The sequence below is a fragment of the Lucilia sericata genome, unplaced genomic scaffold (genome assembly GCF_015586225.1).
Source record: "Lucilia sericata isolate MDLA Ls3-8-SP2 unplaced genomic scaffold, ASM1558622v1 Contig000428F_arrow, whole genome shotgun sequence".
Classification (NCBI taxonomy): Eukaryota; Metazoa; Arthropoda; class Insecta; order Diptera; family Calliphoridae; genus Lucilia; species Lucilia sericata.
In genome coordinates this window covers 286976-298749 of record NW_023994443.1, presented here as the reverse complement: position 1 = coordinate 298749, position 11774 = coordinate 286976, and the positions used below count along the sequence as shown (strand labels likewise).

General features: G+C 24.6%; 1 protein-coding gene across 1 annotated transcript in view; it reads left to right on the top strand.

Annotated features, from left to right (window-relative positions):
- Positions 1–3673: 3673 nt before the first annotated feature.
- LOC119604772 (homeobox protein 5-like) overlaps positions 3674–11774 on the top strand; it is a gene marked incomplete at its 3' end in the record, with an annotated part of 295068 nt that continues 286967 nt past the window's right edge. The window contains exon 1 of the mRNA XM_037957606.1: positions 3674–4089. The remainder of the gene's footprint in view (positions 4090–11774) is intronic.

The following is an 11774-nucleotide window of genomic DNA, read 5'->3' as shown; positions in this document are numbered from 1 at the left end:
TGGCGAAGCCACGATAAAAAGATTTCACATAAATCTATTTTAAAACCATGAATACGAATGAATAAAACAACCTACTAGTACGTTCACTATTCATCAGTATACGCTAGTGTATGAGTGTGTGTGTTATTCTATGTCTGTGTGAATTTTAAGCACGATGAAAGGATAATAAAAGCTTTCCTTTTAAATGCTAACATGTAGATGAGGATGTGGGCGGCAAATGTGCGCTTTTAAACTTTTTCTAAATTTCCCTCCAATTTATTATTTTGTAAAAGTAGTTTTTACTCTTTTGTATGTGTGTGTGTGTGTTTGTGTGGGCGCCTCAAAAGGTAATAGTTTTTAGATGAGTTTATTTTCCCGCATATTTATTTTCCTACAACAACAAATATTAGTTGCTTGATAAATCCTCTTATACTTACAGTAAAAATTGTATAAAATACAAAAACAAATTTCAAATCCTCTTAGTGAGTATTGTCCATTTCATAGTTTATTTGTCTGGTTATGTTATTAAATAATAAAAGAAATTATTTAAATATTTTTGACCTATGTGTGTACGTATATACAAAGTTGAAGGTTTTCACCAAAAGTTCGTCAACTACTTAATTTGCAAAGGAGTGATTTTTATTTTAATTGTTAGTTATTTTAAAGGAAATTGCTTTAATTTAAAACAAAAATTAACAATTATATCAAAACTTTGAATTAAAAGTTTTCTTTAGATATTACAATGATTTTGTTTGGACAACATCGACATCCATATAAATATATGGGGACGAAATGGTCGGACAATCTTACATTAGTATATTTTTGAAAATATAACAGCTAGGCCCCCAATTGTCAGAACCACTTTAGTATAAACATGGAGATTTAGAACAAAATATGGGCGGATCAACAATAGGAGGCGTGGAACATCACATAAGAATTAAATACAAAAATTCGTTTATCTGGGAAACTACTAGAGCTAAAATCTTAAAATTTTGAACATTCATGTAAATATTGGTTGGAAAATGGGCGGACTTTCATTAGATGGGCTTGGATTGAATATGAATTGAATACAAAAATGCGTAGAACTGAGAAACTTTTACAGCAAGAATCCTCAAATTTTGAACGGAAAACTTTGACATTCATGTAAACATTTGAAAAATTGGCGGATTTTCCATAGGGGGCTAGGCACCTCACATATGAATTAAATAATAAAAAAATTGTATCTGATAAACCATTAGAATATTAAAATTTTTTATAGGTTACATTAAAATATAAATTAACGTTTGAAAAAAATTTTTGAAAAAAATTTTTGAAAAATATTTATTGAAAATTTTCTACAAAAAAAATTATTGAAAATTTTCTTTATAAAGAAAATTTATTGAAAAATTTCTATAATAAGAAAATTTACTGTAAATTTTATATAAAAAGAAAATTTATTGAAAAATTTGTATAAAAAGAAAATTTATTGAAAATTTTCTATAGAAAGAAAATTTATCGAAATTTTTCTACAGAAAGAAAATTTATCGAAATTTTTCTATAGAAAGAAAATTTATCGAAATTTTTTTATTAAAAAAAGACGATTTATCGAAAATTTTCTATAAAAAAGACGATTTATCGAAAATTTTCTATAAAAAAGACGATTTATCGAAAATTTTCTATAAAAAAGACGATTTATCGAAAATTTTCCATAAAAAGACGATTTATCGAAAATTTTCTATAAAAAGACGATTTATCAAAGATTTTCTATAAAAAGGCGATTTATCGAAGATTTTCTATATAAAGAAGATTTATCGAAGATTTTCCATAAAAAGATGATTTATCGAAGATTTTCTATAAAGACGTTTTGTCGAAAATTTTCTATTAAAAGACGTTTTATCGAAAATTTTCTATAAAAAGACGTTTTATTTATCAACATTTTTTATAAAAGGAAAATTTATCAACATTTTTTATAAAAGGAAAATTTATCAAAATTTTTTATAAAAGGAAAATTTATCAAAAATTTTCTTTAAAAGGAAAATTTTCTATAGAAAAAGAAAATTTATCGAAAATTTTCTATAGAAAAAGAAAAATTATCGAAAATTTCCTATAGAAAAAGAAAATTTTTCGAAAATTTTCTATAGAAAAAGAAAATTTATCTAAAATTTTCTATAGAAAAAGAAAATTTATCTAAAATTTTCTATAGAAAAAGAAAATTTATCTAAAATTTTCTATAGAAAAAGAAAATTTATCTAAAATTTTCTATAGAAAAAGAAAATTTATCTAAAATTTTCTATAGAAAAAAAAATTTATCTAAAATTTTCTATAGAAAAAGAAAATTTATCGAAAATTTTCTATAGATAAAGAAAATTTATCTAAAATTTTCTGAAGAAAAAGAAAATTTATCGAAAATTATCTATGGAAAATGAAAACTTATCGAAAATTTTCTATAAAAAGATAATTTATCGGAAGATTTCTTTATATAGAAAATTTATCGAACATTTTCTCAAAATAGTATATTGTTCGAAATTTTCTATATAAACGAAATTAATCGTTGGTTTAATGTTAATTGTAAATTTATCAAAAATTTTCTCTAAACATAAAATTTATCAAATTTCTCTATATAGAAATTTCATTTCTCTAGAAAGTAAATTTATAAAATTTTTTCTATAGAAATAGAAAATTTATTGAAAATGTTCTATAGCGAAAGATAATTTATCGAAAATGTTTATGAAAAAAAAATAAAAATAGAAAATTTATCGAAAAATTTCTATGGTTAAAGAAAATTTTCTCTAAAAAGAAAATTTATCGATAATTTTTCTATGGAAAAATAAAATTTATCGAACATTTTCTAAAAAAAAGAATATTTATCGAAAATTTTCTCTAAACAGAAAATTTATCAAACATTTTCTCAAAATAGTAAATTGTTCGAAATTTTCTATAAAAACGAGATTTATCGAACGTTTATCTTAATTGTAAATTTATCGAAAGCTTTTTCTAAATAGAAAATTTGTTAAAAATTTTCTGTAAATATAAAATTTATCGAAAGTTGTTTCTATATAGAAATTTTATGAAACATTTTCTCTAGAAAGTAAATTTATCCAATTTTTTTCTCTAAATGGAAAATTTATTGAAAGTTTTCTATAAAATAAAACTTATCGAAAATTTTCTATAAAAACAAAGAAAATTTTTTTATAAATAAAGTTTTGAAATTTTGTTATTAAATAAAGAAATTTCTCAAAGATTTTTTTGAGTTTTTCTTACAAAAAAAATCGCTTTAATTTTAAAACTTAAACATACGGCTACTCTCCATATTGGCACATGCAAAATGTCTAATCTGACATTTTTGCTTTACACGCCTTTAACACTAACAGTTGCTGAAAAAAGTACTTTCCTAATGGGAGAAAAACGTGCATCAAAACAAAGAGAGCGCGCGCAAAAACTTTTAAAGAGCAAGAGAGTTTTAAAAGAAAAAAACTCTTTTCTAGCAACAAACTCACTCAAAAGCAACGAACGAAAGTGAAAACAAAAACATAAATAAAAACATAGAACAAAATAATGAATGAACAAAATAAAAACAAAATAGAAAATAACAACAATAAAAAGAGTAAGAAAAAAAAGCACAACATAAAAAAGAAAGAGTATATGAAAAGGAATGGATAGAGAAAGAAAAAACTCACTCAAATGAAAAAAACAATGTGGACAAAAGCAAAAAATTGGTTTTGTAGAGAAAATCAGTTGTAATTTTGTCGCAGTGCTGTCAAATTGATACAAAACGGCCGTGAGTTAAAATCGAACGCACAAAAGTTGTAGAAAATTAAATAAATTTAGAAAAAAAGAAAAATACAAATAAATAAAAATCTTTTTTTTTTTAAGAAAAAAAAAGCATGTAATTAAAAAGTTTATTTATGTTGAAAGATTTAAAGTGAAATTTAAAGAAATTTTAGAAAAATTAAATAAGAAAAAAAATTCTAAGCAAAAATTTGTTTACTACTTAAAAATCCAATAAGAATCTGAAAAAGTTTTAAGTGAAACAAAAGTTATAAAAAAAGTTTTTCCTCTTCTCACAAATTAAAGTGGAATTTTGATTAAATTTTAAGTGAAAATCTTATAAAAAATCATTGAAAATAAAAAGTAAGTGCTGGTGGCTTACAGTTATCAACAAAAATAATATAATTAATTTTGCCCAAGAAATCCAAGAGAGATAACAAAAGTATTTTGGAGACAGAAGACGAAGATGCTGTGAAAATTTAATTAAATTTTATGCAAAAAATTGTTTCAATTACAAGTATTGTTCTGAAATATTTTCAAAATATCTTTTTTGTGTTTTAATAAATAAATTGTTACAGACAAAAGGAAACAAAAAAATTGAGCTAAATTTTGTGAAAATGTTAAAAATAGATTTTTATTCTTCTTCATCTTGTATATTTTTTTTGCATTTCATTCAAAAGGCACGAAGAAGAGCCGGCGCTTTTAGTGATTTTTATTATAATTTTATGGTTTTATTTTTGTGTGTCTGCTGTTTGAAAAAAAGTGTTTTTTGTTTCATTTCTTCTGCTTTGTGTTTGGTGTCCGTCCATCTGTCTGTAAATTGCTGTCAGATTTATTAAAAACCATCATCATCATCAAATCATTAATATTCTTCTCCATATATTTTGTTTTCATCCATAAAATTTTTGTTTTAATCTTTTTGTTTTTATATAAAAAACATTTTTAAAAAATTTTCCTGCTTTTTCTTTGTTCTGTCAAAATATTTTTGTGTTTTGTTATTTACCCTTTAATATTATTCTTTTATTTCATTTTCGTTGCCTTGCAAACTTTTTGTTGTTTTTATTATTATTTTCTATCCTTTTTTTTACAACAAAAAACATCAATTTCTTCTATACGCAACAAAACATTGATGAAACAGTGTTGTAGTAGTAGTTTTTGTACTCCCCCCGGCCTGGGATGCTTGTAATAGCTGTCAGATTTGGCATAATGTCTAACATGTACCTATAAAGTACTTTTTTGCCGCAAAGCCGGTAATCTGTAGTCAGTTATTTATAAAATTTCAAAATACTAGAAACCTGCTATAGGAAAAAAGAAATTTTATTTTAAAGAAAGGTAGGGGCCTTTAAGTGTCGCTTAATCCGAATCTGGTCTCAGAATTTCTGTATTACATCAGATTTTTGAGATATCGTTTCTTAAAAACTTTTTTAAATCAATTTGGTCTAAAAAAACTTTCTGCACCGAATGCCAATTCTAAAATGGGATTGTTCATTATATTTATCAAAATTATTTAAATAATTTTGATATAGATTTATACTATTATCTGAAATATCCAATAGGTATTATCTTGATTTATTTATTTGAAATTCCGTAAAGAACCTATTTCTCTTTAATATTCTGTAACTAAATTGCAAAAGTTTTAAGCGAAAATATTTATTTAGTTTATTTCAAAAAATTATACATACCTATTTATATAAAAGTTCATCGAGTTTTTTGCCTGAACTTTTTCCACGATTCGTTATATCTATTCACGCCCTACAAGGTCTTTGTATATTATTTTTGATATTTTTTATTTTATTTATTCATTCAATTACAGAATCCTAGCCAAAGGCCATAATCGGCTCCAATAACACTAAATTAAAAATTTCGAAATTGCGTTTTCTACAAATACCTATCTACATACATATAACTAATATATTAGAAACTCCATCCAATTTAATTTTAACCATTTTTGGAACTGTAAGCACCTTTTTGAACGCCACTTTATTAAGAAGGGTGATTTTTTTACTTACTATTCCCTCCAAAAATATGGGGGTATATTGTTTTTGTTATTCCGTTTGTAACACATAGAAAAATTAATCATAGACCCACGATCAAGTCTTGTCCGTCCGTCTGTCTGTTGAAATCACGATAGGGAACTCACGGGAGGAGCTAGATAGTTGAAATTTTGTATAAATATTCACTATTGATAAAGTTTCTTTGGTATTGAAAATGGAAAATATCGGTGCACGTTTCGGATAGCCCACATACAAGTGGACCCCCGAAAACGGTTATAACTGCTTTAAAATTTCGAGTATAGCGACGCAACACGACATAAATAAGTTTCATATGAGCCGAAATCTCTACTATATATTATGAGGATCGGTCCATTATTGATCCTACCTCCTATATAAGGTCCCCTACAAAAAATTACTATAATGCTCATTAGTGGCTTAAAAATACGAATGTAGCGATAAAATTCTCTACCAATTTGCTTTGAGGATCGGACCATAAATTATCCTACTCCCTATATAAGGTCCTCTTCAGAAAAAGTCTTTAAATAAGCGTTAAAGTCAATTTGGTTTTGATAACAGTGGTTTCAGTACTTATTCGAAGAAAACTTATTTTGCACAGAAATTATAAAAAGACCTTAAATTATCAAAAACAGAACCTGTTTTTACAAGTGTTAAGACAAATGGTAAAATTTATGAAGGAGAATCCTTCGAAAATTGGATATTGCCATTTGTATGATTTCACACTGCAAACCCGTTGTTATGGCCAGACCTAGCCTGTTGCTAGGTCTTTGAAAGAAATTGAATTGAAATGAACAAAAAATTTGATTTGTACTAAAAAAAAGTATTCCCTCAAATTGATCATCATGCATTTGGCATAGACAAAAGTCTCGGGCATATCCATACAAAATAAGTTTTCTCCGACTAAGCTCTGAAACCATTTTTTTCAAAACCAAGTTAATAATTACAAATCTACATATTTATTGGAATTAAATTAGGAGATTATAGGCTATTCAAATCAAAAATTTTTATTTAATTTGCCAATTAGTTTTGAAGATATAAACGATTACAAATTAGGCGATTTTGGTGGGTTCAACCTTTAATATCTAATAATTCTCAATATATAGTGTCAATCAAAAATGCACTTAAGGTTCCAAAATAGTTCCAAAAATCAAATATAGGGTAATTCCATAGACATTTCGAACACTTTAAATTTTCAATACTTTCGATTTAGATATAACTCGAAACATATTTCCTACTCTTAATTGGGGTTTCTATGGCTATTGGATCCCTTATTATTAAGTTGCACGGATCTCTAAAGTAGGGCATGTCAGGTATTTTTGTGAAAAATTAGAAATGATGACGACTGAATAAGTTTGGAACCAGTTATCCGATTTTAACAAATGTTGTTTTTTTTTTTTGACAGGACTTCGATTATTCGTTTTTGACATTTTATTAAAATTACTTAAAGTCCTGGCACAACGACCATAAAGTGGAAAATGTTCTTTATCAAATAACAAATATAGGTTCAAATATACATACAAAATTAAAGTTTTTTCACAGTATTACGTACATATATAGGTATATTCCCTATGTATTTTACTATATGAAAACTTGAAAACTGGGTTTGAAGCTTATGTTTAATTTAATAATTTACATTACTAGAGATCGCAGAGAGCAACTCTGACTGAGCTCTTGCAAAAGAACAATTTTTAGGATTAATTTTTTACCGATCGCTTTTCTATGGACTTGTTTATTAACTAACTAGAGTAGGGACGAGTCTATGAAATAGTTTTTGGACTAGTATATTGACTCTCCTATAGACTAGACAATACACTAATCTAATGTCTAACCAAAGACTAGTCTAATGTCTACTTTATAGACTCTGTTCTACAGCCCATAGATAGACAATAGACTGTCTTGTCGATTGACTAGCATAAGGACCAGGGTTGGGAGGTGGTAATGAGTACATTTTCAATTACAATTACATTTGAAGTAATTGTAATTGAAGCTTTTCCAATTACAATTATTTGTGATTGTAATTAAAGTTTTGACAATTACAATTACTTGTAATGGTAATTGAAGTTTTGCCAATTAAAATTACTTGTTATTGCAAATGAAGAATTTCCAAATACAATTACTTGTAATTGTGAATTTTGTTCCTTATAATTACATGTAATTTGTAAATTAGTAATGACAATTACAAGTAATTGTTACTGGAAAAACTTCAATTACAATTACAAGTATTTGTAATTGGTTATTGCTCAATTACACATTACAAGTAATTTTACTGACTGAAGAAGTCGGATTGATTTGGTACAATCGGAATCAAAAAAGTACAATTTTAAATGTTGTTTTGTACAATTTGAAAATTCCATTTACCATTTCTGCTTGGGGTAATGATTACATAAAGTAATTCATTACATGGTCAACTACAATTACTTGTAATTGACCAATAACAAATTACAATTTTTTGTAATTAAAATTTTCCCTATTACAATTACTTGTAATGTATAATTAACAATTACCAATATTCATACAATTACTTGGAATTGTAATTTAGTTCTACCAGTTGCATTTACTTGTAATTTTACGTATTACTAATTTCAATTATAATTTATTAAATTACGATTAAAAGTATGTACATTGTGATTGAAAATTGAAAAAATTACAAGGAAATTACAAGTATGTAATTGTAATTGGCAAATCTTCAATTACAGTTACTTCAAATGTAATTGTAATTGAAAATGTAATCATCATCCTACATTCAACTTGATTGCTTTGATATTAAAAATCATAATTTGTTTATTTCACTGGTTTGTGAAAATTTTCTTACATTTTCTTCTCCGATATTTTCTAGGTCCTAGTATCTAGGACTAAACAGTTATATGTATATAAAATGTTGCAAAATTCTTAGCAAATTTAGTATAAAAGAAAGAGCAAAGTGTAAAAATATCTTAAAATTCATTTGAATCATTACAAAAGGTAGAATTTCTAAATCAGTATTACAAACATATCTTATAACAAATCTATTAAATCCAAAAGTACCTTTACCCACCAGCATCACATCAAAATATGACGTCTCTGGAATTATCGCTGAAAAAATACTATAGCGCTTTTTCACACCTTCTTTATCTTCTCGCCCACACAATCGGCGAGTAAACTTTAGTCTCTTTTAACTATTTAGAAATTTACAAATTAATTTGTAGAGACCTTTTTGTTGTTTAAGGTAAAATATTTACACATTTTTTTAACACCTTGTTTTGTTTTTGGGTGCGTGTTAAGAAAAAGATAAACAGCAACAAAATCTGCACGAGCCTATAAATGTTTTTCCAATTTCTCTTTCATCTACACATTCTACTTTCTTTGTGTGGTTGTGTATTTTAAAGTTGTTTTGTTCTTGTTGTTTTTTCTTCTACTTTCTCAGCATCCCTTACTAAAAGTTTATTCTTACTCAATTATCCTCCCTTATGAAAATTTGTTGTTTTAGTTTTTTGCATATTTCTTTTTTAAACATCTTTATCATGTTTCGTTGCTATTTTTATTACAATTTGATATTTCTACTTTTATTGGCGAAATTTTCTCTAAAAAGTTCGAAAGATGAAAATAAAAACAAAAAAATCTCTGTGGGGGGGGAAAGTAAATAAATTTCTTTTGTGTTTTTGTTTGTTTTTCTTTCAATTGAGTTCATTTTTCTGAGTTTTTTACTCTGATGACGATGAGTTCTTTTTTGTGTTTTTCTTATTGCAAATCAAGTTATTTTTAGATTCACAAATCAGACAGATAAATTTTATTTATCTGTCTGATTTGTGAATAAAGCAAGAAAAATGCACATGTTTTTTTATAATTACTGCTGCGTACATTTTTTGTGCAAAATCTTAAAGAAATTCTTCTTATTTGAATTGAAGATTTGTTCTTGTTGTATTGAACACATGTGATTGAGTTACGAATGATAAAGGAAAACATAAAAGATATGATACAAGTAGAAATGGATGCAAAAGAAGTTGCCATTGGTAGGGATAACTAACCAGGATTTAGAATTATCGAAAATTTTCGATAAATTTCCTATTCATAGAAAATTTTCGAAAAATTTTTTTTATAGAAAATGTTCGATAAATTTTCTTTTTATAGGAAATTTTCGATAAATTCTCTTTTTATAGGAAATTTTCGATAAATTTTCTTTTTATAAAAAATTTTCAATAAATTTTATTTTTATAGAAAATTATTGATAAATTTTCTTTTTACAGAAAATTATTGATAAATTTTCTTTTTACAGAAAATTATTGATAAATTTTCTTTTTATAGACAATTATCGATAAATTCTGTTTTTATAGAAAATTTACGATAAATTATCTTTATATAGGAAATTTTCGATAAATTCTCTTTTTATAGAAAATTTTCGATAAAAATTTTAATTTATAGAAAGTTTTCGATAAATTTTTTTTATAGAAAATTTTCGATAAATTCTCTTTTTATAGGAAATTTTTGATAAATTCTCTTTTTATAGGAAATTTTTGATAAATTCTCTAATAGAAAATTTTCGATAATTTCTCTTTTTAGAAAATTTACGATAAATTCAGTTTTTATAGAAAATTATCGATAAATTCTCTTTATATAGAAAATTTACGATAAATTCTCTTTTTATAGAAAATTTACGATAATTTCTCTTTTTATAGAAAATTTACGAAAAATTCTCTTTTTATAGAAAATTTACGATAATTTATCTTTTTATAGGAAATTTTCGATAAATTCTCTTTTTACAGGAAATTTTCGATAAATTCTCTTTTTATAGAAAATTTCCGATAACATCTCTTTTTATAGACAATTTTCGATAAATTCTTTTTTTATAGACAATTTTCAATAAATTCTCGTTTTATAGACAATTTTCGATAAATTCTCTTTTTATAGAGAATTTTCGATAAATTCTCTTTTTATAGAGAATTTTCGATAAATTCTCTTTTTATAGAGAATTTTCGATAAATTCTCTTTTTATAGAGAATTTTCGATAAATTCTCTTTTTATAGAGAATTTTCGATAAATTCTCTTTTTATAGAGAATTTTCGATAAATTCTCTTTTTATAGAGAATTTTCGATAAATTCTCTTTTTATAGAGAATTTTCGATAAATTCTCTTTTTATAGAGAATTTTCGATAAATTCTCTTTTTATAGAGAATTTTTGATAAATTCTCTTTTTATAGAGAATTTTCGATAAATTCTCTTTTTATAGAGAATTTTCGATAAATTCTCTTTTTATAGAGAATTTTCGATAAGTTCTCTTTTTATAGAGAATTTTCGATAAATTCTCTTTTTATAGAGAATTTTCGATAAATTCTCTTTTTATAGAGAATTTTCGATAAATTCTCTTTTTATAGAGAATTTTCGATAAATTCTCTTTTTATAGAGAATTTTCGATAATTCTCTTTTTATAGAGAATTTTCGATAAATTCTCTATTTATAGAAAATTTTCGATAAATTCTCTATTTATAGAAAATTTTCGATAAATTCGCATTTTATAGAAAATTTTCGATAAATTCGCTTTTAATGGAAAATTTTCGATAAATTCTCTTTTTATAGAACATTTTCGATAAATTCTTTTTTATAGAAAATTTTTGATAAATTCTCTTTTTACATATTTTTATATTCATGTAGAGGAATTTTTCGATAAGTTTTTTATATATTCGTTTTAGTAGAAAAGCCACTTTTTCTTTACGCCTGACATTTTCATTTCTTATATTATTTTTTTATAGAAAACTTTCTATAAATTCTCTTTTTATAGAAAATTTTCGATAAATTCTCTTTTTATAGAAAATCTTCGATAAATTCTCTTTTTATAGAAAATCTTCGATAAATTCTCTTTTTATAGAAAATCTTCGATAAATTCGCATTTTATAGAAAATTTTCGATAAATTCGCTTTTAATGGAAAATTTTCGATAAATTCTCTTTTTATAGAACATTTTCGATAAATTCTTTTTTATAGAAAATTTTTGATAAATTCTCTTTTTACATATTTTTATATTCATGTAGAGGAATTTTTCGATAAGTTTTTTATATATTCGTTT